Raw genomic sequence first — 14,479 nt, 5'->3', positions numbered from 1 at the left:
TATTTTTTTAAAGAAATTTCTTCAGAAATACTTTCAAAAAAATTGCCACTTGTTTTTGAACAACTTCTGAAAAAATCGAAAAAAATTTCTGAAGAACTGCATGGAAGAGCTTTTGAAGTAATCCCTTGCTGATATACATACGAGAAGACATTTCTTAGGAAATATAGAAAGACAACAAGGAGGCATTTCTGTTGGAATCCCCGAAGAAATTTCAAAATTATTGTCATGTGGAATCTCTGTAGGCATCTTTAGAAATACTCATAAATGAATCTTCAGATGCACATCCAAAGAAATTCCAATCCGTGACAGAATCCCAGAGAGAATTTATGAAGAAACTTGTGGAGAAATAACTGGAAAAGTTCTTAGGCCTTTGGTGGAATTTCAAGAAAAGTAAATTGAGGAATAAAAAAAAATAACGAGGAATCTTTTCATAAGCTTCTTGGATTATTTCTGGAAGTAATCCTGGAGCAATCAATGGACGTATGTTTGAAGAAATTCCTGTAAAAATATTTGAAGAAACGCCTTGATAAGCTTTTGTAAAGAACCGTACAAAACTTTTGAAAAATTTCTAAAGGAAATCCTTTGAAAATTCCTAGGAAACATTTCCGAATAAATTCCTCAAAGAATCCGTGAATAAGTTCTCAGCGTTTTCTTTAGAGGAAATGCTAGAGAAATTTATTATGAATTGCATAGAGAGATAGCAGGGGGAAATTCTGAAGAAGTCTCAGCTTGAACTCTTGCTGGAATCTCTGGAGGAATTCCTGTATGATTTTCTGAATAAATCCCTGTAGATATTCCTGCGGCAATTTCCAATAGAATTTCTATGTAAGCTCTTGATCAAATCTCTGGTGTATTTCTTGTATCTGTACGCAGAAAGAGTTATGAAAGAATCTTGATTAATATTTCTAAAGAAGTCCCTGTGGGTAATTTTTGGGGAAATTTAAGAACGATTTCCTAAACGAATTCTAAACGAATCCTTGAAAGAATTTTTTAAGTAGAGAAATTCTTGAAAGCATATCTGAAGGAAGCCCCGAAGATTTTTTTTAACAAATCTCTGGAAGAATTTCGAATGGAACATTGGACCAATGTCTGAAAGAGTTTGTGGAAGATTTTCTAAAAAATAATCGCAGCAGACATTTCCGGCGGAGTCCTGTGCTTATGATTCTTGTGAAAAAAAAATTCTGAAGGTTACTCTGAAGAAATCCGCGGGTGATTTCCTGAGAAAATTGATGAGAAAGTTTCTGAATAAATATTTGATAAATATTTCCGAAAAGTTCGTAGCTGAATTTTGAGAAGAATTTGTAAGATATTCATTGAATAACAATTACAACATTGTAACGTCACGCTACTCATTCCAATTTTTAACATGCTTTCCCAATGAAAACTCACTGTTCAACAGATCATTCTTATTGGAAATTTTACAAGAAATCCGAATATGTAAAAAGATTTGAGGGTTTACCGTCGAATTTACGAGTTATAGTGGAAAATCTGACAGAAAAGGCACCAAAACGTTGTAACGTCACAGTATAATGTGTCTAATACATTTAAAAAGTAACATTAACCCCCCCCCCTCGTAGACTTGGGTCCATACTTAATTTTCAAAATATGTATGGACTGAAGTCTTTGACAAGAACCCTCCCTCTTCCTCCGCAAATGTCCACGTAGTTTATGAACCGGCACCAGGAGAGTTCCAAAGGTATTCATGGGGTTTCATGGGAGTCCTAGGGGGTTCAAGATGCATTAGTTGAGCGTTAGAGGGGCGTTTTAGAGATGTTTTAGGAGGCTTCAGCAGCATCAAGGGCTCCTATGGGCATTACAGATTCAGTGGGTTTTAGGGGTGTTCCATTCCAAGGGTTTCCAGTCGGTTTGATGAGATTTCAGGAACTTTGTAGGCATTTTTGGGGCATTCCAAGGGGATTCAAAAGACTTTAAGAACTTTCCATGAGGTCCTAGGGGGTTTCATGAGCGTTCCGTGCAGTTTAAGGGTTTTCAAGAGCATTCCAGATGGTTTTAGATAGTTTCAAGGGTGTTCCAGGGGTGTTTCAGAAGGAATCATGGAACCCCAAGGGCGTTACAAGGGTTTTCAAGAGCATTCAAGGAAGGTTTTGTAGGTTTAGGTTTCGCAGGAGTTTTAAGGGGTTTCAGGGGCGTTCTAGATGGTTTCTATAGAATTTCAGGCGGTTTGAAGATGGTTCCAGGGCCAACGGGTTTCCAGCGAGTTTCAGAGGATTGTAGGCCGATCCACGTAGTCTCAGAGGGTTTCAGGAGCGTTGCAGTGGATATCCCAGATATCTCTGAAAATTCTGAAACACGGCTCTACCCCATTTGGCATAACGCCATTTGGCACAATGCCGTTTGGCATAATGCCATTTGGCATTAAAGCCATTTGACATAACGGCCATTTGGCATAATGGCCATTTGGCATAACACATATTATACACTTATACTTCTTATCAAGAAGGCTGTTCTTCGTGTTATGCCAAACGGCATTATGCCAAATTGCATTATGCCAAATTGCATTATGCCAAATGGGGTAGAGCCCTGAAACACATTAAAACCCCTCTGAAAACCCTCTAAAACTTCATAGAAAGCTTCCTCCAAGGATGTTTTCGATCACTTGGTAAACGTTTGACTCATTTGTCCATAACTCAGTTCAGAAGCCCTATATTGGAATATTGTATTCGGCAAAGTTGTAGATTAGTGTTTTTTCTACAATTATCACCAAGGACGCCATATTCTAACTCTAATATTTACGTCGTAAAAGTGTTAGTACCAACTACTCATTCTAAACGATCGAATTTTTCGATCGTTTAGTATAAGAAGGTGGTACTAGCGCTTTAGCGCCGTATATATAGAAGGTAGAATATGGCGTCCTTGGTGGAAAAACACTAATTTACAATTTTGCCGAACACCATATTTCAATATTAGGTTTCTGAATTGAGTTATGGACAAATGAGTCAAACGATTGCCAGGTGATCGAAAACATCCCTGCCTATATCCCCCATAAATTGCTCGGAAACCACTCCTGAACCTTTTTTAAACCCCTGAAAAGTCTTGGTACGTCATGAAACTTCTCTAAAATCTCCTAAGATGCCTCAAGGAACCCTCTCTGTCGGGTTCCATTCTGCAATTTTAGCACCCGCCCTCTATTCTTCTTCTCCCAAATCGCACTGCACTCCTCGTCGGACCATTCGTTCCTTCCACCCCGTTCGACGTATCCGATGCTCCTTTCGGCTGTGTCATTGATGGTTCTTTTTTCTATAGTCCAGTAGTCCTCTAACAGGGAACATAAGGTTCGTTTTGATCTGGCAACACTGCCTCGATATTCTGCGTGTATGCTGAGGCGACTTCTGGTTGCTTCAATCGCTCTAGGTTGTACCGTGGTGATAGTAATATTTCTGAGGTTGAAAACCACTGCAATAGCAGGTACAGTACCAACCGTAATATGTAGCGGATTTGCTACACGTGTAAACATGTTTTTCTAGCATCACATGTTATAAATGAAAAAAAAAAATATCCTTTAATTTATTAGACACACGGTAAATTACATAAATCGCCTACTGCTGGAAACTTGCTGCTCCCTTTCAAGTTAACCCAATTGCACGCTCTAGCTTGCACACTCGCTTGCTCCACGGAAACGTACTTCCTAATGCTACCCACAGTTACCAACATATTCTAACTTTGCAGAGCACACAGTTTTCCCATCGTGCGGCTGCCGAGCCAACAAAATCGAGACATTAACAACTTTGACGAAAAGCACGAGCGCATAAATAACGAAAAAGTATATGGAGAGAATTTTCTCCCGCCGCCGCCGAAAAGCAGGAAAAACTTTTTTGTTAGCCCAGCTTGTTATGCTTTCTTTGTGCTGCGCTGCTTGCTTTACACTACTTTGTGCGAGGAGCTTGGGGCGTGCTTTTGGTGCTTGGTGGTTGGAAAGTGCTTCCCACGGCCGAGTGGAAGACGGCTAATGCCAAGCTCCCGCACATACCGCCTGCCAAGGAGGAAAAAAAACTGTTTTGGGCTTTTTCTGCAGCGCCCACGTGACTTGGTTCTACAGCCAGCGGACAAATCCCAGCACCAGATGGATACTTAAGATAGAGCGAGCGTCATGTACCTTACACACTGGCTGTGGACAACACTTTCCGTCAGCCCAACGTGCTGCATACACACTGACTGTCCTTAAGCGCAAGTCAATCCCATAGGCAAAAGGCTCCGACAGTAAAAGTGGGACCGACTTGTGGGGCAGTGTTCAGGTCTTCGTCGTCGTCGTCGTCCTCGCCGTTGTTTGGATTCCACACAAATCCCGTCCATCGTGCGCAAACTGACTGTGTTTGTCAAGGGGCTTATCTCTGGCCCATCTGGGAAGGAAATCATTCGAGAGGGGGGGATGGCTACAAAAAAGACCGATTCCGGGGCCAAACTTTTCGCTTCAGCTTTCAACGTGCTTTTTGCGTGTCCGATGACATAGTGGTGGCAGCAACAATTTGGCCCTACTTTGAATGTAAATCAGCGACTTATAAAAGCAGAAGAAAGAGTGACAAAGCTCTCTCCGGACCCGTTGATGGAAGTTTGCATAGTGAGTGGGTGATTTTGGGGGCATACTTTCAGCTGGAACATTTTGATGAACAATGTTTTGTGATTTTGACCTGGTTGCGAGGGAAGTGCTTTCAATCACAAGGGGAAGAATTTGTTGCGGAATTTGACCATTTTTCATGTTTTTTTTAAACAGTATTTGTTCCACATTATCCTGAAACAAGTTTTAGGTGGACCAAGGTAGAGAGAAAGCACCAAAAGAATTCATAGAGTTGTTTCTGAAAAAATATTTCTGGAAATAGTAGTACAGAAAGCTCTGGAGAAATTCCTAGAGGAATCCCTTGAAAAATATTTGGAATGTTTTGGTGAAATCGGTTCTGACTAGAGAATTTCTAGTAGTCGTTTTAGGAGTTTCGGAGTCATCCCAGTACGGATTTCTAAAGTAATCTTAAAAGGAAATTCTGGTGAAAGGTCAGGAAGAAATCCTGAAATAATTCATAGAGAAATTGCCGAACGAATATTTAGGGGAATTATGGAGACATCTTTAATGTTATTCCTAGATAAGTCCCTGGAAGAATATATCTTAAAGAATAACTAAAGAATTCTTGGAGTTATCTATAGAAAAATCTTCCTGGTACAATTACAGATGAAAATCTTGGATAAATCCTTAAGAGCAACCCCGAAGGAATTCCAACAAGAATTGTAAAATTATTCCAAGAAACATTCCTGAAAAAATAAAACGGGAGTTGCTCAGAAGGATAACAGCTTCTATATTGCGATTTTTGACCGTGAAATTTACTTCGCAGCTCCTATATAGAGAACGATTTTGTTTGGATTTCGCACACCACGTCGTCGCTAGAAGATTTCTTTGGAATTTAATTCGGCATTTTTTTGGGAATTGATTTTCAAAGGACTTAATTAACCTTCTTCGTGCATTTGCTTGCGCTCACCTCATTGACCTAGAGCACGTTTAGGGGTCATTATGACCCCAATGCATGACATGGGTTAAAGAATTTCCAAATTGCTTTATTTTTGTTTTATTCCCAAAGAAATTGTTGAAGAATTTCTTAAAGAAGAGCCGAATAGATCCCAACGAAGTTTTAATAAAAAAATCCAAAATTTCCAAATTCGCGAAAGAATCTGTCAAAGGAATAACTGTAGGGATTTCTAAATACATGGCTCTAGGAGTAACCAAAGAAGTTACTAAATACAATCCTAAAAGAATTTCTGAAACAAATTTTGATGATATTGATATATGTAGATAAATCAAATAAACAAAAAAAAATAAAAAAAATCCAAGGGACTTTGAAGGAATTTGCCAAATAAATGATCATTAAAAAACCCGTAAAAATCCAACAAAAGCTTCATATTGATTCCCAACGGAATGACTGAAAAGTTTCCAAAAGAGTTGACGAACACGTTTACAAAGAAATGACCGAAGGTGCTGCCAAAGGAATTGCCGAAATAAATAAATAAATTGCTGAAGGAAATCATGAACAATTTCCTATCGATTTCCCAGTGAATTCCCAAAGGGATTAACAAAATAAATTCTAGATACATTGCTGTAGAAATTCTCAATAATTTTCCCACAGAAAACCGAAGAATATTGTAGAATCCAACGCCGAAAAAAATTCTAAACAATATCGAGAAAAATCTTAATATATAAAGCCTGTATCCGCAATAATCGGGACACAGAAATACAGATGAAGGCCTGCAATAGATACATTGAAATTGCTCAAATTTGGCCTAATAATATCTTAAGATATGTTCAGTTCACCTACAAAATTTCATGTGAATCGGGGCAGTACTTTTTGTTGTAGCAATGAAACAGTAGAATGCACGCCATTGAATTTTGTACAGCCCCTAGTTTTGCTTGTCAGAGCTGTAACTTTTGAATTTGGCAAAGGAAATGGCTGAAATTTTGAACACAAACCTGCCAATCTACAATTATTGCATAGGCAAAATGTCAAAAAAAATTATGCACTATCAACAATTTTACAGCCGAAACATGGACGAAACGAGATTTTAGCCCCGCAGACAGCAATTAGTCGGTACCCGTTATTGTTTCGATTGTAATATTGAAAGTACTACATATACCAATAATTATCAAATTTTGCAGGCATATAATACATATAATGAACTACCTTCTGTGAAAATTTCACGGAAATTAGCAGAAAAAATCAAAAGTTAAGAATAGGCAAACATCGCACATGAAAAACACGAACAATTTTCACTAACACTCACCCCTATCAACACCAACAACTTTTAAACCAATTGATCAAAATTGATGAAATTTTGCAAGAAAGTGTTTCTATAAGTATCAATACTGCTAACGAAATTTCATAATTGTCATCGCAGAACTTTGAACTGTAGCGTAAAAGAACCATCTATTATGCGAATGAAAATTGGTCATAAGTGTACAAAATGCTTAAAACCATGTCTGATTGTTTTTCATCCACAGTTAAAAGTAATGCATCGATTTTTATGAAATTTGGCACAAATAATAAACATACTCCAAAGAGTTCTCAGTCAACTATTTGACCAATTTTGCCGGTTCAATACAGAGCAACAGCCATACTTCTGTGTCCCGATTATTGTGGATACAGGCTTTATGCCGCATTATTTCACCCAGCGACTAACGAGAAAAAAATCCAAAATATTTTTTAAATTTAATAACGATAGATATTCCAAAATACTGCTAGATAAGAACAAAAAAGATCCGAATAGAATTGTTGAATGAAGTTCCAAATAAAAAGACAAGAGGAAAAAGCCAATAAAGTTCTTTAATAGAATAATAAATGCGTTTTAAAAGGCATTGCCGAAGAATTTTCTATCAAATTTTTAGAAGAATCGACGAAGCAGTGTCATAAAGATATTTCCGAAGAAATTTCCAAAAGAAGCCTTAGAGGTTTCCAAAGCAATGTTTTTAGCATTTTTGAAAAGAAATCAAGAATTTCCCGCGAAATTTATGAAAAAAATGTGCAGTCAAGAACAGATTCTCAGAATGCATTTCACGAAATTGCAACTGTTTTTTTTAGTAAAAGTTTTCATTTTTCTGTGTTTATTTTCCGAATTCATATCCTTTTCAGGAGAGACGAACCAGCCAAGGGCTGGAAGTCTCTATAATAAAGCATAACACAGCGTAACAAAAATTAACTTCTGGTCTGTCTCAAGAGCAAACTTATGTGTCTCTGACAGATTTTGGGCCGCTGAATCCGAATCCGGGCTCAGATTTGCTCCAACACGTCACAGTTTTGAGCTATACCTCAATTTATAGGGCAAATAATGCGATTTTGGGCTTTTTTTGACTGCAAGTTATTAAGCAAGGAAATATTTTTTTAATCAATCAAAATGTTAATTGGTTAATTAACATCTAAATTAACGACTCATGCTAAATATTTCGTTTTACCAAATCGAATTTGATAGTTTTAAGCGATTCATGTTAGGTACGATATTTTCCATACAAGTCACCCTCCAAAAGTTGCATGCAAGTTTTCATACTTACATAAAATGCTTAAATCTATCAAATTTGATTAGGTCAAACGAAATATTTTGCATGAGTTGTTAATTTAGATGTATATTGATCAATTAACCTTTTGATTGCTTAAAAAAATATTTCTATGTCTAATGGCTTGCAGTCAAAAAAGCCCAAAATCGCATATTATGCCCTATAAATTGAGGTATAGCTCAAAGTTGTGACGTGTTGGAGCAAATCTGAGCTCGGATTCAGATTCAGCGGCCCAAAATCCTTCGGAGACACATTAGTTTGCTCTTGAGACAAAAAAATGTTGCGCTGTGTAATCAATCAATCAATCAATCCTTTTCAGTGGCTCACAACGTTAGTAGCTCAGAACAATAGCGCCACATGAAGAGCAAGTTTCAAACAAAATTAAATTCTATGGGTAAAAGTATTTATATTACTCAGCATTTTTTCCGAGAGCAGTATCCTTTAACCTTCATCCAGCCAACGTACATTTCCCACCTTCGGAAAAGCACAAAAACGGTCATAACTTTTTTGTTTTCCAATGGATTTTGATGAAATTTGCACAACTTCCCGAAAAACTATTCTAGTTTATGATGCCGGAGACATGGGTGCCTGGTCCACATGGTTCCGGAATTATTCCGGATTGTCTTGGGGTACCAAAATTGGCCATGCGCAACGTATATCTCAAGATCCCGATGAGATGGAAGTATAGTGCCTTCGGCGAATTTGTTCAGCAGGTTAATTGGCAACGGCGACTTTGGTTCGCGATTCGGCCGCTAGGCGGCGCCAGCATCAAAAGTGTTCAAACCCTCATATCTCAGAAACCTGATAAGATAGAATGATGCTGCCTTTGGCAAAATTCTTCAGCAAGCTCAGAACTATCTGACAGTAAAGTCTTTGGTTTGGGATTTGTTCGCTAGGTGGCACATTGTGTCTGAAAAATTCAATAACGTATATCTCGATAATGAGGTACAAGCATGCCGTTTCCAGCGAAGTTGTTCAGTAGGCTAAGAACTATCTGGCAGTGGCGTCTTTGGTTCGAGAATCGTCCGCTCTTCAAACTTATATATCTCAGAATGCTGATAAGTTCTTCAGCAAGCTAAAAACTGTCTGATAGTTGAGTCTGTGAGTCGTGATTTATTCGCTAGGTGGCACCTTGTGTATAATATTTAAACACGTGTATCTCGTTACTGTAATAAGCTAAAAGCATGGCGTTTTATGTAAATTGTTCGGCAAGTTAAGATCTATCCGGCAATGACGACGCTTATTCGGTAGGTTCCGTCTGATATTAGGAAAATATTTGTATGAACACCCTAATAAACAAGATGTATTCCATTTTCAGCATAGTTGTTCAGCAAGCTAAGAGCCATTTTGCAGGATAGTAAACGGTCGAGTACGGTGGTACAAGACTACTTTAACACCGTCTTTGTCCCCCTGCAGACATATTTTATCGCCCTACAATATTGCTTCTTTTGCTCCGGATTTTTTCCGGGAAAAAATTATCCAAGAATTACACTGGGAACTCCTCAAGAACTTCCTCCAGGATTTTTTTCAGGAAATCTTCCAGGAATTCTGCTAGGACATCCTCCAGGTTTTCCTCCGGGAATTCCTCCGGAAATTTCCCCAGGATTTCATCTAGGACTCCCATCCGGAACTCCTTCAGGAATTCCTTCGGCAATTTCTGCAGGGATTCTTCTGGGAATTTTTCCAGGAATTCCTCCAAGAATTTCTCTAAGAATTTTTCCAGGAGTTTCTTCAGGAATATATCCGGGAAGTTTCTAAGGAAAACTGTCGTTTTTTTTTCAAGAAATGCTCTGGGAATTTCTCCAGGAATCTCTTCAGGAAGTCTTCCGTGATTTTTTTCTCACAAACCCTCGAGAATTTCTCCCGGAATTCCTCTAAGACTTCCTTTACGAATACCTCTGGGAATTTATCCTGTGATTCCTCCGGGAATTCCTCCAGGAATTCCTCCGAGAATGTCTCCAGGAATCTCTTCAGGACAATCCTCCAGGAATTCTTTCAGGAATTCCTCTGGGGACTCTTCTAAAATTCCTCCGGGATTTTTTAAAGGAAATCTTCGGGATTTTCTCAGGAAATCCCCTGAGAATTTCACCAAGTATTCCTCTGATAATCCCTCTAGGATTTGCTCCAGGAATTCTTAAGGACATTTCTCTAGGAATTCCTCCGGTAACATGTCCAGCAATTCCTCTGGAAAATTTTTCGGGGAATCCTCCTTCCTGGGGGATTCCCCGCAGAAAATTTCTGGAAGAATCTCTAGAGGTATCTCCTGAGGGAATTTCTGGAGAAATCCTCGGCAGAACTCCTTGAGAAACACCCAAAAGAATTCCTGGAAAAAGTCCTGGAGAAATAACTGAAGGAATCACCGAAGAAATTGCTGATGAGAGTCTAAGAAGAATTCCTGGAGAAATTCCCGGAGGGAATCGTAAAGAAATTCCTAGTGTAATTCCAGGGAAAATTTTGGAAGTATTTTCTGGAGAAATTCCTAATTCCAGGAGAAATTCTCGGCAGAATTCCGAGAGAAAACAAAGGAGGAATTCCTACAGAAATTCCCAGAGGAATTCCTGGATAAATTCACAGAGAAATTCCTGGAGAAATTAATGGAGAAATTCTTCGAGGGTTTTCTGAAAAAAAAAAGTCACGGAAGACATCCTGAAGGAAGTTTCCAGTGTTTTTTTTTTGAAAAAAAAACCGGGAGTTTTCCTGAAAAAAATCCCGAAGGAATTTCTTGGGGAATTCCCGGAGAAAATCCCGGAGGAATTCCCGGAGGAATTCGTGGACGAACTTCTGGAGGATTTCTCGGACAATTTCTGGAAGAAATTTCCGAAGCAATTCCTGGCGGATTTCCTGAAGGAATTCCCGAAGGATTTTTCGAAGACATTCCCGGAGATATTCCTGGAGGAACTCCTACAAAAATTCTCGGAGAAATCCAGCTTGGCGAAATTCTTGAAAAAATCCTGAGGATATCCAGGAGCAATTCCCTGAGGAACTCATGGAGGTATTCTAGTCTAGTCTAGTCTAGTCTACACATACACAGCCATTCACTGAAAGAATACTGAAAAATGATGAAATTGACTAGTTCCATCATTTTTCTTGTCATTATTAGTGATTGCAGTACATCAAAGATGCATTACAAGCATTAAAGCGGCCAGGCCTACTGTGCAGCGTTTTTAATTCAACAATAAAGACAATGAGTGGGGACATCTCGTACCAACTGCTCAGTTTTTGGAAAAGCAAAAAAATACGGTGAACATCGGTGGGAGTGACGATGCTAAGAAGGTTAATGTCACCCCGTGGTCCTTGGTCCTTCCTGGGATGGAACACAGGAGGAGCTCCGGCCGGTATTCCGGCGAAAATTCTCTGAGGAAATAGGTAGGAATTCCTGGAGAACTCCTGGAGAAATTCCCAGAAGAATTCCTGGGGAAATTACCGAAGGAATTCCTGAAGGAATCTCCGCAGGGGTTCCTGATGTGGGTCCTAATGGGTTTAAGAAACGCTCGCCTTCTCCGTACTAGTAGATTAAGGTTGTACAACAAATTCTAGTCCACATGTTTACTTTAGGAAAAATCAGGTTAACTCTGTAATACCACCTCCAATTTCACTACATCAAATAATAACCGAAATCAAGAAAATGTTTGACAGTAAAGTGATCCTCGTTGATCGCACTCCACTTCTTCATTTGCTTTGTGTTCTCAATTTTGCCCTCTCATTATCATGACAGTCTTCGCTGTCATTTGATCCGTCTGAAGTCTGACGGGTTTTACCGGGCGGCAAGGTCACTATAGATGAGGGCTGTCGACATAAAGGGGGGTCGTTAACATGAAACCAGCTTTGAGATAGAGCACCCTGAACATTTTCAACTACCTTCTGATATACTCCTTACACATTTTTGACCGATCCAGTTCCAGTATCGGTTCAAAATGACGACATAAAGTTAAGTAATTCTTTATAGAATTTCTTGGCCTTTCAGTCCGATTGTGAGATCAAAAACACCTTATCCGTATCTGATCGAAACGTCGGAGTAAGAGAACATAAGGTGTTTTTGATCTCACAATCGGACTGAAAGGCAAATAAATTCTCCAAATAATACACCAAGAACAGTCTTAATCCATCAACGAAAGTGAAGTATTTCGTAATTTGCCGCCAATAATTTACATTTCTTGCCTGCCCTTGCATTAGCTTATGAGACATTTTCTTCCTACGGTAGCTTATCTAACCATGATAGAGCAGCGTAGGTGAAGTTGAATCCAACAATCAAAATTCAATTTGTTGATTGTTGTTTCTCTGATTGACTGTTTTGTCTGTCATTCATAAAGTCCTACAACTTTTTCATTTTCCACGGTCTCTTTATATAAAGCTGCACATTGAACAAATTTAGCTCAACACATTTTCATAATCGTCAGCATCTATTTATATCAATAGCAACATTTTCATGCCTAGTCCTACACAGTATTTGCAGCATGTAAACAACACGTGTTTAAACGAGATTAAATGCCAACCACATGCCTCAAAAGAAGAACTACCACCCAAGCAAAATTTTCCTGTGGCACGTTTCTTCTTCCTGGTGATATGCTACAACCAGGGTAAAGCTTGTTTCTCGTTGGGTGCTCGATTAGTAGCTCCAAGATTATTCATTTACCAATTGACTCAATAAAGTCAAAAATATGTCCTTTACGAAAACATTCTAAACCTTCCGAGAATCTAACCCGTTACCCTTGGCAAGGTCCTGTGAATACTCGCGTGTTCACTATGTTTGTCACATGAACCCTCCAAAGGCACGTTTCTGTTTGTGCCCAAAAATAGTCCTGCCGCACCGCCAACAAAACGGTTCGAAAAATTTCTCGTTACAGAACAGTCAACAACGGAATGTCTGTCGCTGTCAAGTCAAGCCACTCTAACTTCATTCATGAATCACAGAGAGAATTTCTGTGTGGGTACGTTTGGGATCAACATTATCATTTCGAGTGTGAAGTATGCAGTTCAATGTGAGGAAGATGCAGTTTGAGGTTTTAGTAGTAGCATGAAGTGGAAACCGTGGGAAATAGTAGTTTACGCAACAAGGTGCAGAATGAAGATTTTTACAGCACGAGTCGTACATTTATCCAACGAGGCTTGCCGAGTTGGATAATTACGACGAGTGCTGCAAAAATCGAGTTCTGCACCTAGTTGCGTACAACGTTTTTTGCAATTTCATAAATTACCACTTGAGGTTAGTTTTTAACAAAACTTTTCCATCAAACTGCACACTGGTGTTCATAGCCTTATTTAAGAAAATCTGATTATTGACTGTCAAACGATAAACTGCAACGATCGACGCGCCACCATCTTTCGAATAGTGGTGGGTGTAGGTACCTTTTTCGCGGTGTTGTTTACGGTGAAGCAACACCGCGAAAAAGGTACCTGTGTTCTCCAACATTCGAAGAATGGTGGCGCGTCAATCGTTCTACGCTAGCGATTGTGCGGTGGGGTGATGACGTTTGGAGGCGAATAGCAGGTTATACTGTGTAGTTGTCACTATTTTTCAAAACTGCGTCCAGAAAGCATCAAGAAGTTGATCAAAACTGAAAACAGTGCTGTAATGGTTCATTACGGAACGCAAACCAGTGCTGTAATGAACCATCACAGCACTATTTATTTGGAGCGGGAAATTAGGCCTTTTCCTGTCAGACTTGCGTGAGGTAAAACAGCCTATTACGATGAGAAATTGCAAAAAAGATAATACCACATGTCCATGTGGCGGAATAGTGGCATAACACGTTGAGAAAATATTTGTTTTTTTTTTCCCTGTTTTTAAAGGCTACAAGTGCTTTTAAGGTGCTTAACATTCTGAAAAATGCCTGAGCTTCTGGAATAATTCCCATTTTTCTTGAGAAGTTCACCTTTCCTCCATCTGGCCGTTCTTCCAAGTGGCTTGGTTTTGCTACCGAAAGAGGCGGATCTACTGCATACGCTTTTGTTTGCATCGTTTCACGTTCTGTCGGGTTCAATGCTGCAGCATAGTCGCCTACGCTGCGTTCTTCGTCTCCAAAATCGCTTTGCACTCCCCGCCATCGCGTCGGCTTCGTTCCATGTATCCGATGGTGCTTCAGGCTGCGTCGTTTATGGCTGCCTTCACTGTACTCCAGCAGTCTTCTAGAGAGGTTGCAATGAGCTTTCCATCGTCCGACAATGCTGCATCAAGATTATTCGTGTATGCTGAGGCGACATCTGGCTTCAGCAGCTCTAGGTTGTACCGTGGCAGGCACCGGTTCTGTACACTGTTGGTACCCTTTTTCGTCGCAGGGATCGTTCACAGTTAACCAGTGATCGTATAAGATGGTGCATAAGATGTTAAAGTAGAGGCGATATGCGTACATTTTACATGAGCTGAGCATCAATCTAGGCATCAATTGAGGCATGCACGCATATGGCATCCATTTTATTGTTTTATGCAACATCTTATAG

The sequence above is a fragment of the Aedes albopictus genome, chromosome 2, assembly GCF_035046485.1.
Source record: "Aedes albopictus strain Foshan chromosome 2, AalbF5, whole genome shotgun sequence".
NCBI lineage: Eukaryota > Metazoa > Arthropoda > Insecta > Diptera > Culicidae > Aedes > Aedes albopictus.
Note: the sequence above shows the minus strand (reverse complement) of the source record.